General features: G+C 36.0%; 1 pseudogene; it reads right to left on the bottom strand.

Annotated features, from left to right (window-relative positions):
* Nucleotides 1-26,668, bottom strand: LOC141830707 (putative serine/threonine-protein kinase PBL1; annotated as a pseudogene).
* Nucleotides 26,669-27,849: the final 1,181 nt, after the last annotated feature.

Here is a 27,849-nt window from a genome sequence, read left to right as displayed (position 1 = left end):
TTAAATAGTTGGTTCTTCAACAACGAGCAGTTCATCAGCAAAGCACTGAGAAATAGGATTACAAATATGCAAATATCTAGAAGTAAATACAATTGATGATCTAGAACAGCATGTACACACAAGCTTACTAACAGGTATAAAGATGTTCGAGCTTGATCCATTTCTGTAAAAAAACAAAAAAAGTAGTTGCAGTTCATATTGATGCTCCAACAAATCTCAGACTACTGTATATATATTGGTCTAGTTTTAATGTTTTTTTTCATAAAATTTTTTTTGGCAAGTCATACTTCATACTGATAGGAGAATGTGATGTCTTGAATTGGGGAATGATAATTCTGTTTCTGCATCGAAAGGTGCCGATCCTACCGGTTCATACACCAACATGGACTTAGAAAGTGAGAGTGATAATTCTGAGTCTGCATCATAAGGAGCTGGTTCATATATCTTCATCGACCCAGGAATTGAGAATGACAACTCTGCATCTGCATCAAAAGGAGCAGACTCATACACCATCGACTTAGAAACCAAGAAGTCGAGATCGCATGGCAAAGGATCACAAGGATCAGAAATGATTCGACTAGGAGCTGAGGTAGCCGTGGGCATCTTGATTGTTTGAATATGCTCAAGGACCTTGATGGCTTCTTCCATCGATGGACGTTTATTAGGATCACCAGCAACACAATTTAGCGCAAGCTGAACTGCAAGGTGAGCGGCTTCCAATGGGTACTTCCTGTCAAGCCTAGGGTCCATCAGGTTATCAAGATTCTTCAAATCTGAGGTAGAGGAAATGATAAATTTTTGCAAGTAGCCATCTCTATATATTTTTCTGCTTGAATCTACATGGCTTTGAAACTCTTGGGACGTGCTTGATTCTTCAAGGCTTTGAAACTCTTGGGACATCAACCGTTGCAAATTCGAGCTCAAGTAGGCAACATGTTGACCTGAGAGAATTTCCAACAATGTGGCTCCAAATCCATACACATCAATCTTTTCAGTTAGCTCGCCTGAAAATGGAAAAGAAAAAGAAAAGACTAAATAATAATCTATCATTTGTTAGAAGTTTGGTTGTCTATGAGTAGATAAACATTGATCTTAGCACAGGATAATACGTTGTTAGTACCGATAGAATCAAAATATCTCCACAATGGTATGATATTGTCCACTTTGGGCCTAAGCCCTCATGGCTTTGTTCTTGGGCTATCCCCAAAAGACCTCATACCAATGGAGATACTTTTCATCCTTTTAAATCCATGATCTTTTTCATGTGTTTTAGATGTGAGACTATGTTTGCACCCTTGCAACCCAACAATCCCCCTTCAAACGGAAAGTCTCCATTTGATGTCCAAATCCTCGACCCACCCGACCTACTAGATGTCCAAATCCTCGACCCACCCGACCTACTAGGACTTCCTACCTAGCCGCAACTAGAACTTTCTGCCTGGTGTCTAGTCTTCTTGATTCAAACACAGGAGCACCCACTTCCTTTATTTAAGGTTCAACCCACATAGTTAGATCTGGATCATGGCTCTTCCGGCGGTTAGTCCGGTGAAGAGCGACCTCACTCTGATACCACTTGTTAGTACCGATAGAATCAAAATATCTCCATAATAGTATGATATTATTTACTTTGGACCTAAGCCCTCATGACTTTGTTCTTGGGTTCTCCCCAAAAGGCTTCATACCAATGGAGATATTTTCCATCCTTTTAAACCCATAATCTTTTCCATGTATTTTAGATGTGGGACTATGTTTGCACTCTTGCAACCCAACATACGCAACTATCAAGCTTAACCTGCATTGACTTTTGTAGTGAAATCTGCAAAGAGGCCTATGCCTTGAAAACATTTCAGAGAATTTTTTTCTTAATTGACGCCCATACGCCATTCATTTGATGAGAAATAAAGCTGAAGCAGCTTCTGTCAAAATACTAGAAAGAAAAATAATGACTAGAGTGAGAGTCAGTTGAAAAGAGGATTCTTACTTCTTTCTCTCTTACAAAACCATGCACAAGATTTTCATTTCCATGGCTCCTAAGTGCAAAAAGAAAGAATTCCTTTCTTTTTCGATAACCTTCCTTCATCTGATGATTGTGAATGACAACTTTTTCAATCATGAAGGATTGAGAAATAGAACCATCTTATTTGATTCGTTCCCAGTAGTCACGAGATGATCATCTTAGGATGGTGATCCATCAAGGTCGACAAGATCCATCCCTATCTAGTTAGGACAGAATTTAGGTATAACAGGATTTTGAAAGGGCCACATCTTCACAGTTAGGTACAAATAAAATGTTCCTACAGGTCCAAATTGTCATATAAATATAGCAAGATGTAGCTGTTTTTTTTTAATGTATTTGGTTCAAGCTGTACCTTTTTTTTTATTGCTTGTGCAATTTGACAACCAATTCACAATACAATTATTTAGGCGGAATGAGATCATCAAAATGATTCTTACCATAATGTATATACTCAGGAGCAATATATCCAAAGGTACCATATATAATATTTTTTTCGGTGTGAGAATTGAAGTCCGTTGCCGATCCAAAGGATGCAAGCTTTGAATTGAAGTTCTAAAAATTACGGCATAGATTAGTTTCACTTCCCATTTTCTAAGAGATAAGGCTGCCAGTGTATATACCGAGTCAAGCAAGATGTTAGCACTCTTCACATCCCGATGAATAATCTGTAATTTGTGTAAACAAGAGAGAGCTCTAGCAGAACCATTCGCTATCTTTATCCTTTGAGCCCATGAAAGCGGTTCAAAAGACTGTTTATCTGTCAACAAATAGTATCATCAATGAAACTGGCATGGATTGGAATAGAACTAGTAATCTGACTGGATATGGTACAAGAGTACTGATAGAAGTATTAATTATTAAAAGAGTGACACCTTAAGGTCTTGTTTGAGTATGAAAAGTTTGTCATTCCTCAGAAAATAAATTTTGAGAGTTAAGAAGATAAATAAAACAATATTTAGAATTACCTTTTTGACATAATGATTTTATTTTAATTTCTGAAAACTAGAAACTAAAAATAGAAAATTTTCACAAATCAAACTAAGCAGAAATATTTGCATATAATTAGCATCAACCCTATGCTTGGACCTTTCTTCAGTAGTAAAGCCTTAACAGAATATTATCTACCTCTATGTCAGTCAGATTTTGTAAAGCAGTAACATCAAAAGATCCATTACAGAGAGAATCAGTAGGTACTGAAAGCACAATTGCTTCCAACTGGACAAACATTTCATGAGATTACGAAAAAAAAGGAAAAAGAAAGAAAGAAAGATTGGTCATATGTTCGAATTTTGACTTTCAGCTTGAACTGTGAACAGGCAATTGATATTTGGCTAAAAACACAACATGTCAGGGCATGCTTGAGAACATGAACCATGGTATTCTCTCTTGCACAATTTAAAACAAACATTCAGATAATTAAGATGGAACATTCACTTCAAATACTTAATCCAAGAGCAGGAATTCTGGGAACTCATACAAAACATGTGTGCAGGCAAAGGTGAGGATGAAATAAAGTTGAGATGAAGTCATAATGAATTGATCTAAACTATATTTAGAAAAACAAATTCCATTGAAAATAAAAGTATTTAATTAGCTCCTCAAGGAAATAGATTACCTACGTGAACCTTTCTCATTCAACAAGGTAACTGTGACGAAACAGGATTTAGAATTATCCTTCCAATAGTTACATACAACTATATATATAGATAATTGGGGTTAATATGGTCCTTAACCCTAATATGTATATGGGCTTTAACACCCCCCTTCAAACTCAAGGTGGAAGTGGAGGTTCTGAAACATTGAGTTTGAGTAAATGAAGCCGATGTTGCTCTCGAGTTTGTGCTTTAGTGAAAAAATCTACCACTTGTAGTTCTGAGAGCACATACTGAAGAGCAATTGTTTTCTGATGACAATGTGACCGAGTAAAGAAAGCATCGACACCAATATGCTTTGTAAGTTCATGCTTCACAGGATCATTGGCAATCTGTATGGCTCCAGTATTGTCACACAGAAGAGGTGTAGGAGCATTACAAGAAATACCAAAATCTGCTAATAACCATCGAAGCCATATTATCTCTGAAGTGGTAGTGGCAAGTGCTCGAAGTTCTGCTTCTGTACTAGAACGAGATACAACCACCTGCTTTTTAGACTTCCATGCAAGAGGAGAAGAACCAAGAAAAATGCAATAACCTGTGACAGAACGACGATCTGTTTGGTCACTTGCCCAGGTGGAGTCTGAGTAAGCATGAAGCTGAAGTGGACTATCACGAGCATAGAACAAACACTGAGAAGATGTCCCCCTTAAGTACCGTAGTACACGAAGTAGATGTCCAAAATGAATGGAAGTAGGAGCACTCACAAACTGACTCAGAATATGAACTGCATGAGCAATATCAGGTCTGGTAACAGTGAGATAGACAAGGCTGCCTACAATACGCCGATATCTAGACGGATCCTCAAGAGGTGTACCATCAGTAGAACGAAGTTGTAAATGAAGATCCATAGGTGTCGCAGCTGTTCGACTATCTGTAATGCCAGAACTATGAATAAGGTCTTGTATGTATTTGGACTGAGAAAGGTAGTAGCCATCTGCCGAATGTAATACCTCAATCCCTAAGAAATAACTGAGTGAACCCAAATCAGACATTTGAAATTGCTCACTAAGTTGCTTCTTCACACAAGAAATGTGTTCCACATCGTCTCCAGTAATCAACATATCATCAACATATAGAAGAAGCAAAGTGCGTCCACGTGGAGAGAGATGAATGAATAGAGCAGGGTCATGATCACTAGGTAAAAACCCAGCAGCTTGTATCACAGATACAAAGCGCTCAAACCAAGCACGAGGAGCCTGTTTAAGACCATATAGAGCACGACGAAGGCGACAAACATGACCAGGAGGAGCATCAACACCTGGGGGTGGTTGCATATAAACTTCTTCATGCAAATCACCATGAAGAAAAGCATTCTTAACATCCATTTGAGAGATGGTCCAAGAAGAAGTAGCAGCCACGGCAATAAGAGTACGAACGGTAGTCATATGAGCAACTGGTGCAAATGTCTCATCATAATCTCGACCTTGAGTCTGCTGAAAACCTCTAGCAACAAGACGAGCTTTGTATCTCTCGATAGAACCATCAGACTTGGTCTTAATTTTGAATACCCATTTAGATGTAATTGGCATTGCATGTGATGGTAGTGGAACAATATCCCAAGTGTCTGTACGATCAAGAGCAGCAAGCTCCTCAGACATAGCAAGTTGCCATTCCGGAATATTAGAAGCTTCTTGGTAAGTGGATGGCTCGACACTCACACATGTAAAACCATACTTGGCAGAGGGACCAATAGTAGCACGATCTCTTAAATTATATCTTGGACCAACCTGTAACTCATCAGGAACAGTATGAGACTCATCAATATCATTAGAACCATCAACAGCAGGTATATCAGGACTGGCCGTGGTGGTAGAATCAGATGGAGACACTGTGAGATTTGTGGGACGACGATGGAATACACGTGTGATAGGTGGTTTAGGATGAAATGGAGGTGGTACAGGAGAAGATGTAGTCCCCTGTGAAGGTGGAGTAATGGAAATAGAAGGAGCAGGAATAGGGGTAATATGATGAGAAGAAGTAGTGACATCATCAGAGGATGAGATAGGAGGTAGACACAGGAACGATGTGGATTCTGTGGGAGAGTATAAGGGTCGAGTAGAGGGGTTATAAAAGAAAGGACGATCCTCAACAAAGGACACATCGCGAGAGATACGTATGCGACGAGAAAAAGGATCATAACACCGATAACCTTTATGTTCAGGACTATATCCTAGAAAAACACATTCAACAGATTGTGCAGTCAACTTAGTTCGCTCACGAGGTGCAAGCAAAACATAACAAGTAGATCCAAAAACTCGAAGATGATCATAACTGGGAGAAGTACCAAAAAGAACTTCACCAGGACATTTTCCAGACAGTTTGGATGAGGGTTGTCTATTTATGAGATAGACAGCAGTAGAAACAGCTTCACCCCAAAAATGAGAAGGCACAAAAGATGAAATCAAAAGTGTGCGGGCAGTCTCTATAATATGACGATGTTTGCGTTCAGCAACACCGTTCTGAGCATGAGCGCCAGGACAAGAGAGCTGAGCAAGAGTGCCCTCAGATGACAAAAATTGACGAAAAACATCAGACAAATACTCTCCCCCAGAGTCAGAGCGAAAAACTCTAATAGGAGTAGAAAATTGTGTATGAACCATGCGGACAAAAGACTGATAAATAGAACACAACTGAGAGCGATGTTTCATAAAATAAACCCATGTATAACGGGAATGATCATCAATAAAAATGACATAATATTTGTGACCACCCTTTGTAGGAAAAGGTGCAGGACCCCATACATCAGAATGAATAAGATCAAAATGTCTAGCAGAATGAGAAATACTAGATGAATATGGTAGTTGTATTTGTTTTCCAAGTTTGCAACCCTTACAATGAAAATCAGACTCAATAGTTGTATGACCTAAACAACCTTTATTTATTAATGTGGACAGTCGAGACCCACAAAGATGACCAAGACGATGATGCCACTGGGCGAAGGAAGAACAAACAGAACCCGATGTAGCGGATGACACGTGAGCAGAAGCTTCAATGGAAGAAGGAAGACGCAAAGTATCTAGGATGTAAAGGCTAGGAACACCTTTACGGCGATGGCCAGTCCCAATCACTTTCCCGCTTCGACGGTCCTGAATAAAACAAGATGAGTCATCAAATCCAACAAAACAATTTTGGTCGGTAACTTGACCAACCGAAAGAAGATTCATGGATAACTGAGGTACTAAAGAAATATTTGGTACAGAAAAATAAGGATTGCAAAGTGAACCCTGGTGAGTGATATGACAAAATGTACCATCAGCTGTCCGAATAGAAGCTCCATCAGTGACTGGCTTGCAAGCGACCAACTGGGACTGATCAGATGTCACGTGAAAAGAAGCCCCTGAATCAAGTACCCAAGACGACGAAGGAGCAGTAACAGGTGAAGCAGCAGCAATAGACACTGAACCTCCAGGAGTGGAACCAGTACCACGACCACGAGCACCACGGGCAGTACCACGGGCAGCACGACGTGCACGATAGTCAACCAACTTCTCTGGATGAATAGAAAAACAATTCTCTGGAAGATGACCAGTCTTGCCACAATGCTTACAGGGCTCTGAAGAGAAGCTTTTTGGTGCACTGATCCTTTGAGAAGCAGCCAACACACTATGAGAGACAAATGCAGAAGAAGACATAGACTTGAGACGTGTTTCTTCTGCAAGTAAATCAGACAATGCCTGTGCCATAGTGAGATCAGAAGAATTGTGAAGTAATCGTGTACGAATAGAATCATATTCAGCCCGAACTCCCATAACAAATCTGTAAGTGAAAAACTTTTCAATAAACTTGTGTGTTGGACAAGGAACAGTTGTACACTCTGGTATCATGGAAATCAGTGATCCCATCAAACGATCAAAAGCAGAGTAGTACTCATCAATGGACATATCATTCTGCATAATTTCATGAGTTTGCTGCATGAGATTATGTAAAAGAGCACCACTATCCTGAACATAGCGCTTCTTCAAGTTGTTCCATATGTCCTTAGCTGTTTTGAACTTAGAAAGACTCATAATCATGGATTGTTTAGTACTATTGACCATGGCAGCCATCACTTTTCCATCATTAATATGCCATTCTTTTATTGCAGCAGCATTACTACCATCATTCTTAAGCACAGGTGGAGATTCATTTAAATGAAAAAGTAAACCATAACCCCTTAATGCAGTCTCTACACAGAAAGCCCATTCTGGATAATTCTGACCATCTAAGGTGATATTAATAATTATTGCATTTATTGAAGACATGTTGAGAAAACTCCAATGAAGCTAGAATAGGAAGAACCTGACGACCAGTTTAGTCAGCGGCAAGGTTGTGGCAGCGACCCAAAAAAAAAAAAAACTTGTTACGACTCCTTTCCACACTACTTCTTCTCCTGCAGCAAGAACCAGAAGGGTTCTTGTTCGGGCAACAAAACAAAATGAGGTTGGTTGTGTTCACACAAATCAACTAGAACATGGCAAAATCTTTTCGAAGTTGCGGTGACAATGGCAGCCTTCGACCACCTCTACGTGATGAACACTCTGGTTGGTTGTGTATTTTTTCACACAGAGATCGGCGGCGGTGAAGAACAACACCACTGTGTTCTGACGGCGGCGGCTGAGGAGAAAGCACTGCTGCGTTCCGACGGCGGTGGCAGAGGAGAAAGCACGCAGGCGAGGCGTGGTTGGAATCGCGATTTAGGGATAGCCCTTCACGCAGACGAGGCCAGCGACGGAGACGCAACGGCTGGGAGAGCGACGCAGGGACGATGCGGACACCCTACGACGGTGACGCGAGCAGGGTTCGCGGCAGGGGGCAACGCGATACCCTACGAGAAGAGAGGGTTCGAAATCTTCTGAATGGATGCCGCGATGCTGGGAAGAAAAGGGCCGGCGCTCACGCCTCGCGAGCAGGAGGAACGGAGGCCTGCGACGCCGGCGTGAACACGGGAGTGAACACGGGAAGCAGGCGACAATCGGGAAGCAGCCCCCTTTCTTCTCCGTTGGGACGAGCAGAGAAGATCCTTGCGGGAAGAAGAGGACAGGCGGCACAGAAAAAAGTCTGGCGAAGGAAGAAGATGAGGCGCGGAAGAAGATGATCGCGCGATCGACGAGCGGCGATAGGGAAAAGAGAAAAGAAAAAATTAGGGTTTTAGAAAGGCTCTGATACCATGTGACGAAACAGGATTTAGAATTATCCTTCCAATAGTTACATACAACTATATATATAGATAACTGGGGTTAATATGGGCCTTAACCCTAATATGTATATGGGCTTTAACAGTAACCATCATCAGTGAGGGCTTCAGCTCACATATTATGTGACAATATGCAGCTAGTAGCCTTGACTTTAGGGATTTACTTCTTAGTTACTTATTTGCTTTAAAATAAATGTTCAAATGAATTAATGTGAAAACGAAGATAAAGTGCGACAACTAATAAGTGAAATAAAGATTGAAAGCTAATTATATAATTAAGTGGAACTTAAATGCTAAAATGTGAACCATAACACTCGTTGACTCTTGAATTCCTAAGATTATAATGTGTACACTCTTGGTTACTCACGCAATTTTGTACTCCATGTTTTCCAAATTTGCAAGAGGACAAATATTTGAAGTCCTAGTTGGGTTGAACTAGAGTTAAGTTGGTCGGAGATACCCAAATGTACTAGAAATGGATTTTTGTCAATTGATAATTCACTTATTTACATTTCTTAGCATTTTACTAACATACAATTGATCTATTTTCATATACAAATGATACGTGCTTTACAACAATATTCTTTCTGTATATAAGATGTTCTTGCTTATACTCGAAGTCATTGTGTTACTTTTGACAAATGGATAAAATTCATAATTTTCTTTTCATCATCCCTTCGAGAGAAACACTACAGCGACCAGTACTAACCTGAAAATAGATGGTTAAACAAGCTACCATTAGCCATGTACTCAAAAACTGATAAATAGATGTTTGCTTCCTTCCTGCGAATTCCTATCCACTTTCTTTTATTTATTTTATTGCAATAGCCCAACAGCTTTATCACATTGGGATGTGAAATCCGTTCTAAATATTTTACCTCAGCTGCACCCTGTGAGAAAAAATTACAAAAATCAGTAAACTGCCAATTAATAACAACTAAACATTTCACATGAACTTTTTAAAACTTAATCAAACTTTTGAACAGCTAAACTCATACTACTTGCACCCACTTGTGACCTTGTATACTCTCTTTATGTACATTTCTGTCTACAGATTCTTAGTGGAAAAGAAGAAAAAGTGGCTAAGCAAATTGTTGCAATTATATTTTTGATGAAACTACATAAAAAGTCTTATCATCCTCTCTTTCTTGCACCTTCAATTATTGATTTAAGGTTCCTAAATATAAATCTTTATTGATCACGTTTTAACATGTTTATATCAACTATTATGATGTTATAAACTAAGTTGAAAGAGATGGAAGGATGTATTTGTAATAATTCTTATTATCCAATAATATATATATATAGGTAAAAGGGGAGTAGCTAGGGTGATGAGTCCCCCAATAACATGCTATTAGAGCCAACACTATCATCCTTGAGCATCTTGTTCATGCATTTTGTTTGCTCACTATTTCTCCAATGACATGATAGAGAGAAGCTCGTGCAAGTTTATCTTTACTTTTCTATTAATGTACCTATAACAACATTGATTGTCCCTCTTCTGTATTTTTTTAAAGTTGGCATCAGGTGTCCAATTTATGCCGACTAATCCTGGGAGTGACCAGCTTGGCTTGGCCCTATGAAAGTTTCCCACCGGTCATCAAGGTAAATCGGGAAGTATTCACAGCGGTCGGTCCATCAATCCAACGTTCTTAAGTCAATCATCCATCAAAGGGAATTTATCCGTTGATTCGCCGAAGCTGGGACTCAATCCTTAGATGCCTGGGAAACTGAGAAAGCACTCTGTTGCTATACCATTGCCCCGGGGGCCCTTCTTCTGTGTTGTTGTCGATTACTATGGATGAATACCCTATAATATCATCCTTGGTTGCCTCCTTTACTATTCAAAGCAACCTTCTGCTTTCTGATCGTGTGACATTATTGTATCCTTCTGCTCTGTCTAAATCCCGTTGTGTCTCTGATGAAGGAGTAGAAGGTTCATCGCCTCCACCTCATCTCTATCCAAAAAGAATGATCTTCCAATTCAACTAGCTATGATGTCTTCTCCTGATAGTCTAGGAATCATTGCCCTCTTTGCAACATCTTCGCCAAGAGTCTACAAGCATCTAGGGAGTCTTTACCACCAATGTCTAATCACGGTGGCTTGACATCCATCTGTTCTTGTTCTCAAGCACTAATCCTTGGGTCACTCAGCTTCAACCTTGTCTAGCTGAAGGCCCCTTACCAGCTTCTTGGCCAAGCCAAGTTGTTAGGTCTATGGTCAACTGTGAGATCAAGGGGTTTGCTTTAGTGGCTTATTTGACCATGTCAAGGCCCTTTTGGTTATCCCTTTCCCTTGCTCAACCTAGTTCCACTATTGTTGTTCCATGCTCCTTTACGTCTCAGCTGCTTTTAGTGCTTCATTATAATTGCTCACCTCAATAGAGTAACGAAGGTATTGTTAGTCCCTAATGGATTTTCAAATGTTGACAAACATGTTAAGTGAGTGGTGTGTTGATAAGTTAGTTAATTGGTATAGCAGCTGAAAAGTGTGTTGAACTTTGAAAGGATGCCTAAACTATTTATAATTTAGATAGAATGCATTGTAATGTATAAATACGTCCTTAGTCAACGTTTTACCTAAAAAGCCCAAAAAATAATTTCCAATGATTGTTATTCGCCATCGGTAGAACAAACAACATGGCATCAATCAAGCACAATTAGTCGACCATACTCAATAGATAATGATAAATATAATCATTGTATAATAGTTATCCATTAATCCATCAATAGTGCTTTGATCAACTAAGAAATCCTTAGTTGACCAAAGGCCAATTAAAATTGAATTCAAATTTCAGATCTTGCAAAAACTCATGGATGAATTTGACTGCAAATTGTAACTACTAGAAACCATTATTAAATAGCCCCTTTGAGGGTCCTTGCTCAGAACACACATTTTCTATGATTAGTTTTTTTTTATTTTGAGCAAATTCACTTCATGAGCTCCTGACATAGCCTAATTCAGGTAGTGTTAAGCTAGACCCTTATCTGTTAGATTCTACCCTCACCACAAACTTGAACCCAACTAGAGTCGAGTCAAGCCCATTGGGCCTCGATTTAAAAATATATATATTTTTTAGTAGACTAGACAAACATTTATCTTTTATTTCATTATGATATTTTTAAACAATTTCCTGTATTCTTATAATGGATAATCATATCATCTCATATGGGTAAAGATTTTTTTTTTCCATTCTAATTTCCTCAGATCACAAATCAACTCTCTTCTTCCATAATGTTAACCATATGGTTTATTTTTTATTTAATTAAAGAATAGTATCATTCCTAAAAACATAGATTTTTTTTTTTTGAGAAATAACCTCTTTGGAAGGATGCCAATGAGCTCTTTTAATAGCAACATCCAATGTGTCAAGCCCATGGTTATCTTTGACCAACCCCTTGTACACAGAACCAAATAGTCCTGTTCCAATGAAGTGATCATGCCTAAAATCATCAGTGGCACTCCTCAGTTCCTTGAATTTAAAGATACGGAGAATCACTCCCTGTGCCATCGAGCATCCTGCACAAGAACAAAAGAAATTGTTGGTTAAGTTAATCTTCACTGTCTAATTTAGACTGTATGTACACTCCTTAAAGCATTTGATGGATGATTTCTACATATATATATATATATATATATATATATATATATATAAATGATACACATGGAATACCAGTAAAGCAAAAAGGTGTACAAACAATTTACCTTAATTTTATATATTGATTTGTAATTAAGAAGGTTATTTAGATTGGAATGGGAAATGTTATGAGGAAGCGAAGTCAAAAATGATTATTCGACTTAGTGTTGTAAATAATGGTTAGATTTGGTGTTATTATTCTTATTAGATAATATTCTGATTATTTGAGTTATTTTAATATTATGTCTAGATACTGGTTCGAGTGGAGCACATTGATTTGCGGACATTCAAAATTTTTGATAGACACAAAAAGTGGGTATATTCTATCCTTGGACTCCTATAGTTTCCATGTGCATGAATAAATAAATTAAATAGATAAATATTTATATATGCTATAGTTGTTTTAAAAAGAGGATTAAAATGATCTTTAAAATATCTTTAAAATACTGAAACAGGGTTAAAATAATTAAATCCTTAAAGGGTAATTAATTGATTTATTTCCTGTTCACACATGGGTTCGTTTGGAGATTTAAAATGGGAAAGGGTGTTTTCAAAATTTAAATAGATATTCTGATTTACTCTGTCGTTGATACATGTTTTTACATTGCTATTATATTCCTTGCTGTTGATATTTCATTCTGTTAATACTTAGTCTTTACCTGTTGATACTTAGTCTTTACATGTAAATCTTATGGTGACACATAAATGAATGAATAAGATGTAATCTGAATTGAGTTGGTCGTTTAGACCAAGTCGAGAAGATACAATTTAAGAATGTAATAATTATGAGAAATGAGAAAATATATAAAGTGAAATAATTGTGATACAAAAATGATAAATATTAAAAGGTGTTAACTATGAGCCTAGTTTTTATACCAGAGTTTATACCAGAGTACTGGACCGTACACCTGAGTAGTGGTGGCATGATGTAGCCCTCGGTCCAGAGCACTTGACCGCCCACATATTGTTGTGGTAGTGCAAAGGCCGTGATCAGTATTTATCTTGTCTTCCACCGGTGAGAGCTTTTAGCTCGTACATTAGATAACGTATGCGACGATATATTCTAAGGAAACTGTTAGCCTATATATGAGATATTATTATACTCTGATGATGTTGGCTCCCGTTGTGCACTTTTTAATTGCTTATATACATGTTAATATTGATCATAATATTTAATCATGTTGAGATGATACTGATTATAATATTTAATCATGTTGAGATTATATCGGTGATGATTTTTATATAGTTTGAATAAATAACAAGGAGTGAGAAGTTATCATAATTGATGATAATAAATGATAATTAATAGAGATACAAAATTCATATATAAAAAAATGTTACCTGATTCCAGACAATGATAGCTGAAGATAATGATACATAGAAAGATATATTATATATAAATGGAGAACTCTAAGAAGAACTTAACATGGAAATAAGAAATTGTGATCTACTCTATTTCTTTGGCTTATTAAATAAGATTAAATTCATGCACATCTTTTCTAATTACCCACTTAGCCTTTGATTAACTGTCTGCATTCTTTGGCCTTCAGATTTGCAGACACAGACTTAATACTACCTTGGCTCAGTTTCTTTAGAGTTGTTTAGAGACCTTGACTTGAAAAATTTTCGATTTGGTATAATTTTTGGTTGATGGTACTTTCTATCGTTTTATATGTACAGGTGATTGTCCATAAGACTTAATAAATGGACGTATGAACTTTTTGGTTATTCTATATATGGATGGTTATTTATGTTATGTCTTTGTTATTGTATTGGTTCTTTTATTATATCGTCACCAAGTGAGGTACCTCCCGATGTGCGGGAATGACACCTCCGAGGCGTGACAAGTAAAGCAAAGAGGTGTACAAACAATTTACCTTAATTTTATATATTGACACATCAATACATAATTCTTGTATATTGTTTATCTTCTGTTCATTAGCATTGTTATATCTTAATTTATTTACTAACATCAATATTTACATGGCCTGTTATTTTAGCCACTCACCAATAGAAATTGTTATTAATTTGCAATAGAGGATGGAGCTGACTATGAAACTTTAGTCGAATATTTGACTGTCTTCATTTCTTCTCAGAAAGAAAAAAGGAACATTAAGCCAATCAACCAATTAATTTAATTGAGCTACCCAGCTGATAAAACAAGCCCATCAATTGGTCAGACATGTGCTTTTTAAGCTATTTAAATCTATGATATTATATATTAAAATTTAAATTGGAAAAATAAAAAATGATGGACCAACCCTCATAACTAGGGACCTACCTCTCCCTCCCTCCTAAGTAAGAAAGAATAATATCTCTCATTTTCTCAATCCTTATCCTTCTTTAATCCCTTCACATCCCTCTACATTTGGAAGATGGAACCAACCAAATAAGTGGACAACATTACTAAACAGTCAAATTAAAGTGGAAGTAACTAGGCAAAAAAAATAGAGAAATGCAAGACAAGGATAAATAACTGTTGTGACAATCTACCACCCGAGTATCAACTTGGCTATGCCCGTAGGGGCAGGGATCAATAACTGTGATTCTTGAACTCACGCCATTTTAAACATTTGATTATAATTATATGAAAAGTTATGGAAGCAAGAAGTATTTCGATTTCCACTTTTCCCCCTTTTCCACATGCAAGTGAGTGTATGTATATTCAGAACAAGTATTCCCCATCAATATCATAGATTAAAAGCCCACACACACTATATTGATCGCTCTATAACACTCTCATCCCCAACATATGTATAGAACCAAAACCAAGAAAAAGTACAAAAGTATAAAAAGACTGTTCAGGTTGATATTTCAATTGCCATATTTGTGGTCCAGAAGTTATGCTTTGCTTTTGTGGCAAAAAAAAAAGATTTAGCAAGAATTTGAATGTGTTATTCAAGACAAACATGCATTACGACCATTGTGGATCGACCAGAAGTGAAAAAACTTGATCCAAAAGCTAACACAAAAATAAATTGCCATATAAATTGATCCAAGAAATACAAACGATCACCAGGTATCACAAACTAATGCAAGAGGAGAATAACAATCAAGGGGATCAAACGACCTAACTTAATGCATGGATTGAAATTTCATGATGCGTCACCTGGCATGGGTGAATTTTTTTCATTCCAATTGAGCACACACGAAATTAGGCAATGAGAGAATGATTCTGTCAATTTTAACCATGACACCCTGGATTCCTCACACCAGTTATGGGAAGGAGAAGAGAGAAGCCTGTAAGATTAGAGGATAAGGCAGATTAGTGAGGATTTGAGGAGAAATTGAGGTAACAACCGCTAAAGAAGAAATCTTCTTGTTGGGGAATTCTAATAGGCTTGGAGAATCAGATAATGTAGAAATCTTCTCATCAGAGGTTCTCCATGATAATTGATGATCATTGGCGTCGTAGTTGTAACTTCACATCCTCACGTCCGCATTTGGTTGAAAGTGAGGAGAGGCCAAGAGGAATAAGTTAGATTAATATAAACTTAACACTAAGGGTGCATTTGATTCAAGTTTTCATATATAACCTTGATTATGTGATTACTTGATGTTAAAATATAACCTAATGTTGTTTGGTTTAACTTATTTATTTAGAAGTAATAAAACATAACCAGTTTGATATTTACTATATTACCCTTGATTCAAATAAATTAAATTAAATTAATAATATTAATAATGATAATAAATTAATAATATATCAAAAAATAAATATAATTTATTTATAATTTTTTTAAAAATTTAAAATAAATTTATATATTTTTAATAAAATAATTTATTAAAATAATTATTTTAATAAAATAAATTAATAAACATCATTTATTAATTTTATTTTTTAAAATTTAACATAAATTCATATATATTTTCTAATATAATAATTTCTTAAAATAATTATTTTAATAAAATAATTTATTAAATTAATAAATATAATTCATTAATTTTATTTTTTAAATTAAAATAAATTTTTAAAAAGAATTCATTAAATAAATTATTTTAATAAAATAATTAATTAAATTAATAAACATCATTTATTAATTTATATTTTAAAATTTAACATAAATTTATATATTTTTTAATAAAATAATTTGTTAAAATAATTATTTTAATAAAATAATTCATTAAATTAATAAATATAATTCATTAATTTTATATTTTAAATTTTAAAATAAAGTTATATATGTTTTAAAAAATAATTCATTAAAATAATTATTTTAATAAAATAATTTATTAAATTAATAAATATAATTCGTTAATTTTATTTTAATAAAATAATTTATTAAATTAATAAATATCATTTATTAATTTTATTTTTTAAAATTTAACCTAAATTTATATATATTTTAATAAAATAATACATTAAAGTAATTATTCTAATAAAATAATTTATTAAATTAATAAATATAATTCGTTAAGTTTATTTTTTAAAATTTAAAATAAATTATCTCTTTTAAATTTATAAATTTTAAAATTAATTAACTCAGTTTCAATTAGATTTCACAATACATTTCAATTAATTGAGTTTTAAAATCGAAGGGTAATCATGGAAAAAAATTTCGTTAACCTCCTAAATTGTAGAAAATCTTAAGTTGCCAAGGTAATCATATTCTCGGATTATAACCCATTTGCTGATGTGGCAGTATATTATATTACTTGGGAATCGATCATAAACTAAACCAAACAAGATTATGGTTGATAACTTTGAACAGATACCAAGGTTATCAATGATAACCCCCAACCAAACGCCTCCTAATATATAGCTTATATTATTATGAATTATATTAATATATAACTAATATTAATATAATAAATTTTAATATACACTTAACTATATAAAGATTGCTAATATAACAAATAATTATCTGAGAATTCATTATATATTTTATTAGTAGCTGAATTTAATATATAAGAAATAATAGTGCATTTTGATTTTTTAAGTATTAATTAATACATATAAGTTGTAAGTATATTAAAATTAATATGAGTATTTAATATACATGAAGATTATTTAATTTTGGTCTTGGCCTCTTAGATATGTGAAGTTGCTCTTGTGAAGTTGAAGGGTTGAGCTGGCCTAATTTGGCCTTAAAACAGATTCAGCATGGAGGGAAGACTAAATAGAATAGTTGATTGAATTCCTTATCAATGGCATTGAATAACAAGAGTGATTTATTTTTATAGAAAATGCTCCTCCCCTTGAAAGAGAAAATTTTAATTTCAACTAAGTCATCCATACATATCTAGAGAGAAAATAAATTCTTTTTAACAAATGACTTTGTGTTCACCTGAATTTGATACTGCATCTGTTCCATTGGGGGCAGATTCATGTGGTTCTTGCAAGATGATATTTGGTTTTTCCTGAGAAATCAGTTCAACCATATGAGAGAAGGAACCATGCTGTAGCTTTTGAGTTATAGCTTCATTAAATAAACCAAATAAATTTGTAAATTGATCATAGATGAAATTTTAAAAAACAAATTGTCAATCAACAAGCATTAATTAAAAGACAACTCTTGAAAAAGAGCAACCTACAAAATGCAAGATCTCATCTCCAATGAATGTGTTTTGTTATTTTTCTGAGACTTGTTTGAGTGTTTGCATGTGAGTGCAAGGAAAGAAGATGAAAATGGGCCGGGGAAGATAAGAGACGAGGCAAAATGAAGGTTCCCCTACTTGAGCCAACTAAGAATTACATGATATCGATATTTGATGATAAAGAATGTTGAAGAAAATGATTCCTCTACCCTCCTTGATGTGAACTTTCTCTATCCCCTATTTCTAGGCGAGTCACTCAATTTAACTAATCATCCAAACCAGAATTCCATTGTTTCACCAGTAGCTATCATCAGGCCTAGTTGAAGGGCTGATGGTTTGGTATGCCTCAGTTATTGTGATCCTCTGGGTATGCATATAACACATAATACTAACATCTTTAAAACATTTGATGTAGACATGTAGTCAGTCATATGAGAACCTATCCTTGAGAAATGTCAAATGTGGGCAGGAAGGAATATCATGCATAGACTCAGTAACAGCAGACCAACAAGTTCTATTAAACAAAAATAGTTGATAGAAAGGAACATGGCGCACAACTAGGAGATCCACTATATCTCCACTCCATTCTCCTTTCCTGTTATCAATATCTTTCTCTGGTGATGGCCTACCTACTTTACTGTATTCTCATAAAAAGCTAAATCACTTAGGTCATTGTTTAATAGATAGAAGGGAATAGAATTGGAATGGTTTATTTGCTATAATAATCCATTCAAATGTTTGGATGAATAATTTGACATGGAATGATCATTCCAAAGAATGACATATTTCATTCCACTCATCCCATAGTTTGAGTCCAAATGCTTGATTACACCTCTACAAAATATGATCCTTCCTATTTACAGGTAAATGTAAATTAGAGATAAAAGAGATGGGTAAACCAACCATCTAGGTGAGTCGAGCAGACTGGGTGATATGATTTGCTTTTAACTCATCACGTGGGATTAAAAAAGGGTGTCACAATTTCCTTCTCTTAAGGTTTGGCATCCCATCAAAATATAAAGTCCAATTCAAAACCCAAAATCACCCCTAATCGGTGGCTTGACATCCTGTCAAATAAAGTCCAATTCAGAACCCAAAATCATCACTAATTAGTGGTATGTGGATCTCAAAGGTGGTTTCAGAGTTGCACCATTATGCAAGAAATCTTTTCCAATACCTATTTACTGTGACACCAATTGTCATATCCTGCTTATATGAGAAAATTAATTCAATCATTTGTTGAAAATACTTAAAACCCAAATTTAGTTCACTTAAGTAACCTTATAAATCTTTGTTATTAACCTATAAATCACCATGTGAGACTAAACTAGGGGTGCCACATTCAGCAACTTCAGTGGACAAGTTAAGGTAGTCCTGGGTGGAATGAGTGAGCTAGATGAGCAGCTAGTCAGGTCGATGTCTTGGGCAAGCTAAGTATCTTAGGAAGGCAGGCGATCGCAAGGTAGTGAAGCTTGCCAAGTGCCTAGGTAACGGACAATCTTGGGTGGTCCAAATAGACTAGGCGGTCTGAATGACCAAATGAGTAGGCAAATGCATCAAAATGAGTTGAACAACCTAAGCGGATTGGATAAGCGTGGATCAAAAAAATTGAAATAGCTCAAATTGGCCTAATACAAAAAAAAAAATAGTCTGGTGCACGAAACTCCTGTCAATGCGATGTCTTGGGGAAGGATCTATTGTACGCAACCAAGCATAAAATGAATCATTCCATTTATCTTATCATCATACCAATCCAAAAAAAATTGAGCACCATTTCTTACACAGATCAAGAGATAGATACCATTATTTCCATGGTTTTCCATCTAGTGAGAAACTGAACCACAATTAGGTTCCAAGATGTCAGAATCAAAACTAAAAAAAGTAGTTAAACAAATATAACAATCCATGTTTCTTGAGTATCATTGCTAATAAATTTGGAAAAGCTTCTTATTTTAGCGAAAATAAAAAACCATATATACAACTGAAAACTATATTAAAAAAGAAAGAAAAAATTAAAAGTGCAAAGTCACAGTTATAGAGAGAAAGATTCAACTAATCTAGATTTTGCAAGATCCTTTCAAGAGAAACTTGGAACTTGAAAGTGCAACATTGCTGACACAAGTGCTGTTACTGGCCTAATTTAGAAATGTAAGTCTGTCGAAAAGTGAATTTGCAGTGAAATTGGGGAAACATACATCAGTTCACAATTGGCACAGGACCAACTTGACTACAAGAACCATTCCAGTTTGAGGAAAGACTAACATATTTATCGTATGGTGGTATGGGTATTTAAAAGTAAGCTTTAAAGGATTGTTCCAAGTAAGAGTTTGGAGCTCTAACCTGAATGATATTGCTAGTTTGGTATTGTGATACAGTGGCATTTGACATACTTAGGAGCATATCGAGATCAACTTAAATGAGATTTGTTAAACATTTGATAAGCAGGTTAGTACTTGTAGCATTCTTGTGAGATCACCTCCAAACTTGTTTGAGACTCAAATTAAATGATGCCCAAGTTTGTCCAAAAATTGGAACTTCCATTCTTTCCCCTTCTTCACTTTTTATAATGTTTCACTTTCTAATAATCAACAAATGAAATTGAAGGATAATCTTAGGATGAGAATTTTCCTATCTCAGTCGATGAGATAGGTTCAGATTGGTTCATTTCGAGTAGTACCATCAAATCTATATTGGCATAAGTAGAGCAATACATTCACTCATGTCGACACAATATCGGTATTGGTTGCCGATCAAACAAATATGTTTGGACCATCCAAACTGATACTGATCAACACTTGAAATCATATGGTGTTTCATTTGCAGTGTGAATTATTTTCTGTTTAGAGAAGGCATGACTCATATATTTAGAAATATGACTTGTCAGTCATATTTTCACCAATCATAAGCAAAGTAGGATTCAAAAGTACACATTTACGAGCTGGGATTGATAAAACTTGTGCTCTTTGATCTTCACTTAAGGATTTCAATAGCTATGTTTCTAAGCTTGTGCAAGTGTTATTATTGCTAGATTATCCTCCCCTTGGAAAATCTACAAGCAGAAACTTATTCAAAAATATGGACTAATAAACCAACTTAAATCTAGACATGTAGTTAAAGAAAAAATTTTGTGCCATGTGATACACAAAAGGGCTACTGCATCTCCAAAAGTTACACAGAACTACAGGGGTAATCTACATGATTTTCCTCAGAATATGTGATCTCAAGTATGAGAGTTTCAACTCACAACTAGAAACTTCATGGGAGGAAAAAATTGAAACATCGTTAAAAAGAAGGCGATAACATAAGTTAGAGTAACTGAGTTTAGTCAAGTTTCAGACTAATATCATATTTCTTGAAACTCTAGAATATTGATTAAATTACCAAAGTATGTTAATGTGATCAGGTACACTTACAAAACTAATATGCATCTAATGTTGACATACTAATTATGAATAGCAATCATACCAAGAATAATGTAAATGTTTCGTTCAATTGCACGATTGGGAAAAGGGCCATGTATTGATGTACCCTACTGTTTGCTTCTTCGATTTGTTTCATAATGCCTGTACCATTGAGCATAAGGCAAACAAAATTCTGATTCTGCGAGGATTTGATGACTTGGTAAGCCTTCTCCAAAACATCTTTCAGCCTTTTCAATGTCACCACAGTTATGTCACTGAGTGGCTTGCCTTGGAGCTGCTCCAAGTTCTTAGAAACACACCACAAGTATTCTTTAAACTCCAAGCAAGCATCCTTCAACTTTTGTGAAGTTTCAATAGCTTTAATAATCTTCTCTATCATGTTGATTACGTCGATAAAATCTCCCACAATCGCCATTGCAAACCTAAATCAAATTTGAAAACGTAACCTTGCTATTGTAGTAAATCTAAAACACTAACAATGTTGAACAGTTGGGTTTTTTATATATCCATGACAGAGATACAATTTTGGAAATCAGAAATCTATGTGATAAAAATTATAAAGTTACACCTATACACTAAAAAATGAATTATCATTATCCTATAATAAGTTAAATTAAATTATTCACACATCCCTAATAATTAAACTTCATTATCCAATAAAATTAAAACCGACGAATTCACTTGTCTTGAAAAAATATATATTTTCTTTTTTTGGATATAAGGAGTAAGGGTGAACATATGGTGGCCAATGGAAGACACCAGACGAAACTCATCTCTTCCTTGCACTATGGCTGATAGGAAATCAGGATGGCTTTTTCCTGTCGGCCCATTAACTTTGAATTCTTCACTTTTTGTGGTTGTTCCATTATCTTTGAATTTTTCACTTTTTGCTAATGATTCTAACAGGTTCTTCGAGTCTCTAATTGCCCCCTTTAGCAAGGGAGTGATTCTTTCTGCAACTAAGAGCTTGGGCAAGCTTAAGAACCCAGGCCTGGATGGGTTCAACAAGAAATTCTTGGTTTCTTAAGCTATTCATGGACTACCAAGCAAGGAAGGTGAACTTGAGTAATCTCAAATTCTATATCCATCTTATTCCCGAGTTCAATGGTGCTAGTTCACTTAGTGACTATCGACCGATAGTATTAGAGCACCTATTAGTTAAGCTTATTTTGAAGGTCTTCACTATTCAAACCCCAGAATCTCATGCTAGAGTTTTATTTTCTAAAAAAATAGAAGTACCAAGGACTGCTTCATAAGCGCCTAAGAGGTTATTAATTGGTGTGAGCCTTATTTTGAAGATGCTATGATATCAAGCTAGGGTACAAAAAGGCATTTAATTTTTTTTTTGATGAAAGGTAAATATATATATCATCAGAGAAAGTTGCACAACCATGCAGGAGCTCCTATGACGTCGGCTCATATCATGTCTGACAAAATGTCAGATCTAAGCAATCGCCAAAGGTATGTTGTACATGCGATCACATGAATACCAAACTCATCTCTACTACTATCCCTCTCAGCATCTCTCTCTACTCATGTGGATTCCACAAAAACCAAGTCACCAGCTCATGTCCTCTGCAGGTAGTCTCGCCGCCCTCCCAAAGTGTGAGGGTAACCCTCCAGCTGCTGCGGGTCCCGCCTGATCTACCGCTATCATCCTCCAGCCAGCCAGCCCTGTGGATGCCCATGTGTCTCCATCAGCCGCAAGTCGCGCAGTCAGGGAGACCAACCGCGTATGAGACATCCCTGCCGTCATCCTCTCATGTAACCACACCCTCTGCCACCACTAGCAAGTGCAGCATCGCCCAACTACTGCAATGGTCCATGTCCAGCGAACCTCCCTCTGCATCCTCCTCCAGCCGCCATGGCTCCCAACCATCTGAAGAGCCCACCCCTGAAGAATCAGTCCATCGTGAACTGCACACTTTGAGCAAGTGGCCAGCTATCAACGGATTTGGCGCGTCTTTACCATAGCCGTTTCTACGGACTAGATAGGCCATTTATCGGTGGATCTATTCATCCTCATAGGCTTTTTGGCTAAGCCTCAGCACAAAAAGGCATTTAATAATATCAATTGGGGTCACTTGAGCAAATTCTTCTTCAGGTTTCCCACATAAGTGGACCTCATGGATTGGCCATCATTACTAGAGTGAAGGGAGCTATTCTAGATAATAACTATATGGGTACTTGGTAGGAGAGGCATCCGTGAGGATAATCCACTTTTCCCATATCTCTTTGTGCTCTTGACTAATGCTTTTCATTGTATTCTATTAAAGAGTAGGACGACTAGCATTATTTTAGAGGTGGCTCATGGATGTTTGGACTCAGGGTTCCAAATCTTTCAATATGCTGATGATACCCTATTTCTCAACTAACCATGGTGCTAAATCTCTAAATCTTGGTTGTGGCTTTTACTATTTTTAGTGATCCAAGAATCAACTTTTTGAAGTCATACTTGATGTATTTGGGCAACGATGATTCTCGTGGCTTAGTTCTCTCAAGCTTATTTAGTTGTCCTCCGTAGCATCTCCCCTTGGTTGAGGGTGTGCAGACCTAGTAGAGCTTATTTGGGATGATCTAAATGATAAAGTTAATTTAACATTTGAATCTTGGTAAAAGGCCTTTCCTTAAGTGACAAGCACAATAGTGTTCTCTTGGCATTCATCTTCTATTCTTGCTTAATGTATCTTATTCTATCCCCAGGGCTTAGCGCAGTTGGTTCCTAGGAGGCAGATTTGCTAGATTGGGCACGGGTCGATTCTCAAGCATTTCACCATCTTGGAGTATGCCCTTCTTCCTGGAGGCCTATTGCATACCTGATTTACCTGCTTGTATCTTGTTGTGGGGTCGGCGATACTAGGGCCACTTAACATGAGCGGAATCACGTTTTGCTGGATTGATGTATCTTATTCCGATTGGGATCATGTCTAGGTTGGATTCTATCGACAAGAGATTCTTTTGGCAATCAATCAAGTGAGCCACAACTCACCAGTGAGATTCTTTAATCCACTTTAACTCTATTAATAATTACTAAATAGTAAATGGCTTGATATGCATTTGATTATTAAATTAGAAAGTCACATTATCTCTATTTATTTGATTATTTACAGGTTCTCCTATGGAAAAAAGTTCCATATTGTTTATTGTATCTTCTAAGAGGCAATTTGATATTTTAGCAGCCATGTCAAGTGTCGAGAGATTAAACAAGGTTATGGCTCTTGCCACTTGTAAATTTATTTGGCTCATACAGTTGATGACTGAGTTAGAGTAATGCTCTTACTAGTTAATAAAGTTGTATAGTGACATTTGGGTTATCATGCTCATTGCTTCTAACCTAGTATTTCATGAAGACAAGACATATATGAATGATTGTCTCTTTATCAGGAAAAATATGCAGTGCAAGAGATTATCATTCTTTCGTTAGCTTAGTAACCAAATTTACTCACTAAAGCCTTGAGAGATCATAAAAATGAATACACACACACACATAAAAGAGTTGGGAATTTGAGATACTTATAAACCAACTTAGGGTTGTTGGGGACCTATTTGTATACAATTAAGGGATCTTGTTATAGTTAGATACACAAGGATGTAAATGTAAGGATACAATAAGGTAATGTATCTATATGTAGAGGGAATCACCTAAAGGAATATAGCCCCAAATTTTTCCCCCAATCTAACATTAATAATAGGTTATTAAATTACTTGCTTCATTTTTTTCTCATAAAATTAAACCAGTTAAATTACTGTTTTGCATGAAAACAATTTATGTACTTAAAAAGTCTACAATATAACTCAAAAAACAAGAATTAATCCTGCAGTGTGCAAATTCTAGAAAACCAAACACTTCCCTGAGATTGCTACTAAAAAATATCCTAGTTAATGTTGAATCCTATGATTCCTATCTAAATTTATAACCAGTTTTGGTTAAAAAAAAATTGGAACACATATAGTTTAGACAATGATTTGCCTTCTTAATTTTAAAAGTAGAGGCAAAGACCAATGAGTAAAATCAAAAAATATTCTAAATTTTAGAGGACAAATTGATATTTCCAAAGCTAAAGAGGAATTCACGAATCTGCGAGGATAAAGGAATTCTTTAATTAAAATAATAATAATAAAGAAACTTAAAGTAACTAGATGTTCTATGAAATATTCACTATAATATGGGCTACTTTGATATTTATGTTTTATCTTTTTACTAGACTGTGTATATATTGAATATTCACATAGCATAAATCAGTTCGGATTATTCAAGAATTATGAAATGTAACCTAAAAACTAACCCCCTATTTGCTAGGAAAGGAAGTAAGAAAAAGAAAAAATGTAGGGAAGAGATATGATGTAATCTTGCTTCTTCAGAAAGAAAGTTTGGGTGGATAGCAAATTGGGAAGACTATGTCTTCTCAAAACTGAGAAGAAACTAACTTTCTTCTTCTCCACTTATAAGTTTACCTATTTATCTATTCTTCCTCAAACATCCCTCATCAACCACCCAGAGCAGCTGGCATGAGACAGCCTTCTCTAGCAAAGCAATTTTTTCCAGCTTTTGCGCATGGCAGTTATAGCTCTGCAGAACGATGTGTGCTTGCTTTCATTTGGACTAGCCTACGGTTTCTCAAATGAAGGAACATGCTCCTCATGCAACTCCATAGTGAGCTTTTTTTAGCACCAGAGCAATTTGTAGACCCGTGAGCAATTCATAAACGCAGGGAAAAAGAAGATGACTGAAAAGGAAGGCAAAATAATCTTTTGTGCCTTTTCAACTTTCTTTCCTTCCATATTTCCTACCTTTGTATATAAATCAGTTCTTGTAACTTCTTACTCTCTTCTCTCTTTTCATTAAACAAATACCCCAAAAGTAGATGAATATTATAACGAATACTTTATTCTAGAACTCTGAACGATAGAAATTGGTTGGAAATTCTTATAAACAATGGAAATAAACATTTCAAACGGAACAAACTTAGAAGATACTTAAAACTCAGCAGGACTTCACCTCGATGAGCCTGAGTAAGGAAGAGTAAGTTAAAAATTACAAAAAAACAAAGAACTATCTAATTCTGATTCAAACACCAAACGTAAATTGGAATAGCAGATGGAAAAAAATAAATTATTACCTCTTAATCGGGACGGCCGGTACTTTGGACTTCGATGATCTGAGGAACCCTAAAGCAAATTCCTGATGAAGCTGCAGAGGAAAGCTAGAACCACTCCCTCGTCAGTCGCAATCGATCGTCACTTATTTCAATATCCTTTTAAAAATTATTAATTTTACTTAATTATTAAAGGTCAATTTTGTCGGAATGAGACGAATAGGGCGAGGACTCCGTTTGTTCTATAGTCTCTCTCTTTTCCGCATAGGGCCATGGCCATTTGAAGTAACCATAGTGTTCCGCCTTCTAGAAAACCCATAAGGGACGATTAGCGCGAGCACTTGAGGTTGCAAAGGCTTCCTCCATTTTCCATACCTGGAGTAGTAGACAAACATCGAGAATGCGAAAAGAACACTGTTATAGATCGATATAATTTGATCCAGACGATCAAGATTTAGTCTGATTAGATAACACGTGGGACAGAACACTTAACTCCAGCATTGACTACTATTACTTGACTCCAGCATTGACTGACTAGGTCTCACGCCTCTACTTCATTTTGCACTCACACTCCTAACTTTAAAAAGGTTGTTGAGCTTTGACTTGACAATCGATGCTGATCGAGATCTAATACCCGACTTGGCAACCAACGCAAATCGGGATCCAAGCCGTCCCACCACCACCAAGGCTCCTCCCCGCCATTTCAAGCCCTGTCTCAGTCTCAAGGTTCGCCCCAGCTAACTTTGGCTCGGACTTTCTCTGTCGCCTGCAATCTGCCTATTCAATACCTTATATCGTGCTCAAATGACTCTGCTTTCTTCATTTTCTCATTTAGTTTTGTAAGCCCTTGGCAGAAGAACACATGTAATAATGTGATATCTCGGGCAGCTCGTCTACCCCATTAATACGACATGATAGCGTAGTCTGATGTCTTATCAAGCATGGGTGATAAGAATCTTCGCTAGTACGACGGCAATGGGTGTTCTCCTTATCGACAATGGAACAACTCCTCTGATAAGATTTTCATTGATGGATATTCTCCTTAACTAAGATAAACATCTTTCTCTTTTGCAAGTCTATAAAACTTCTCCGCCTCTCGCGGAATGCAGGTACGTGCACAGAACCAACAAACACGCTTCTCTCTGCATTTCTTCATTTTCTTCTCCATTTTTGGACTAGAACTTGACTTGAGCATCTGAGCGGTTGAGCCAGAGCACCCTTGACCTTCATTCTCATCCTTTTTTCCCTAGAGAATCCAGTATCTCGCTCCCTAGCTGTTCATGAGTGCCGCTTTGACCATCAACTCACAA

The sequence above is a fragment of the Curcuma longa genome, chromosome 6, assembly GCF_044706935.1.
Source record: "Curcuma longa cultivar G26 ecotype Majalengka, Jawa Barat chromosome 6, ITB_CL_G26_1.1, whole genome shotgun sequence".
Classification (NCBI taxonomy): domain Eukaryota; kingdom Viridiplantae; phylum Streptophyta; class Magnoliopsida; order Zingiberales; family Zingiberaceae; genus Curcuma; species Curcuma longa.
Note: the sequence above shows the minus strand (reverse complement) of the source record. Positions and strands in the feature narration are given on the sequence as shown.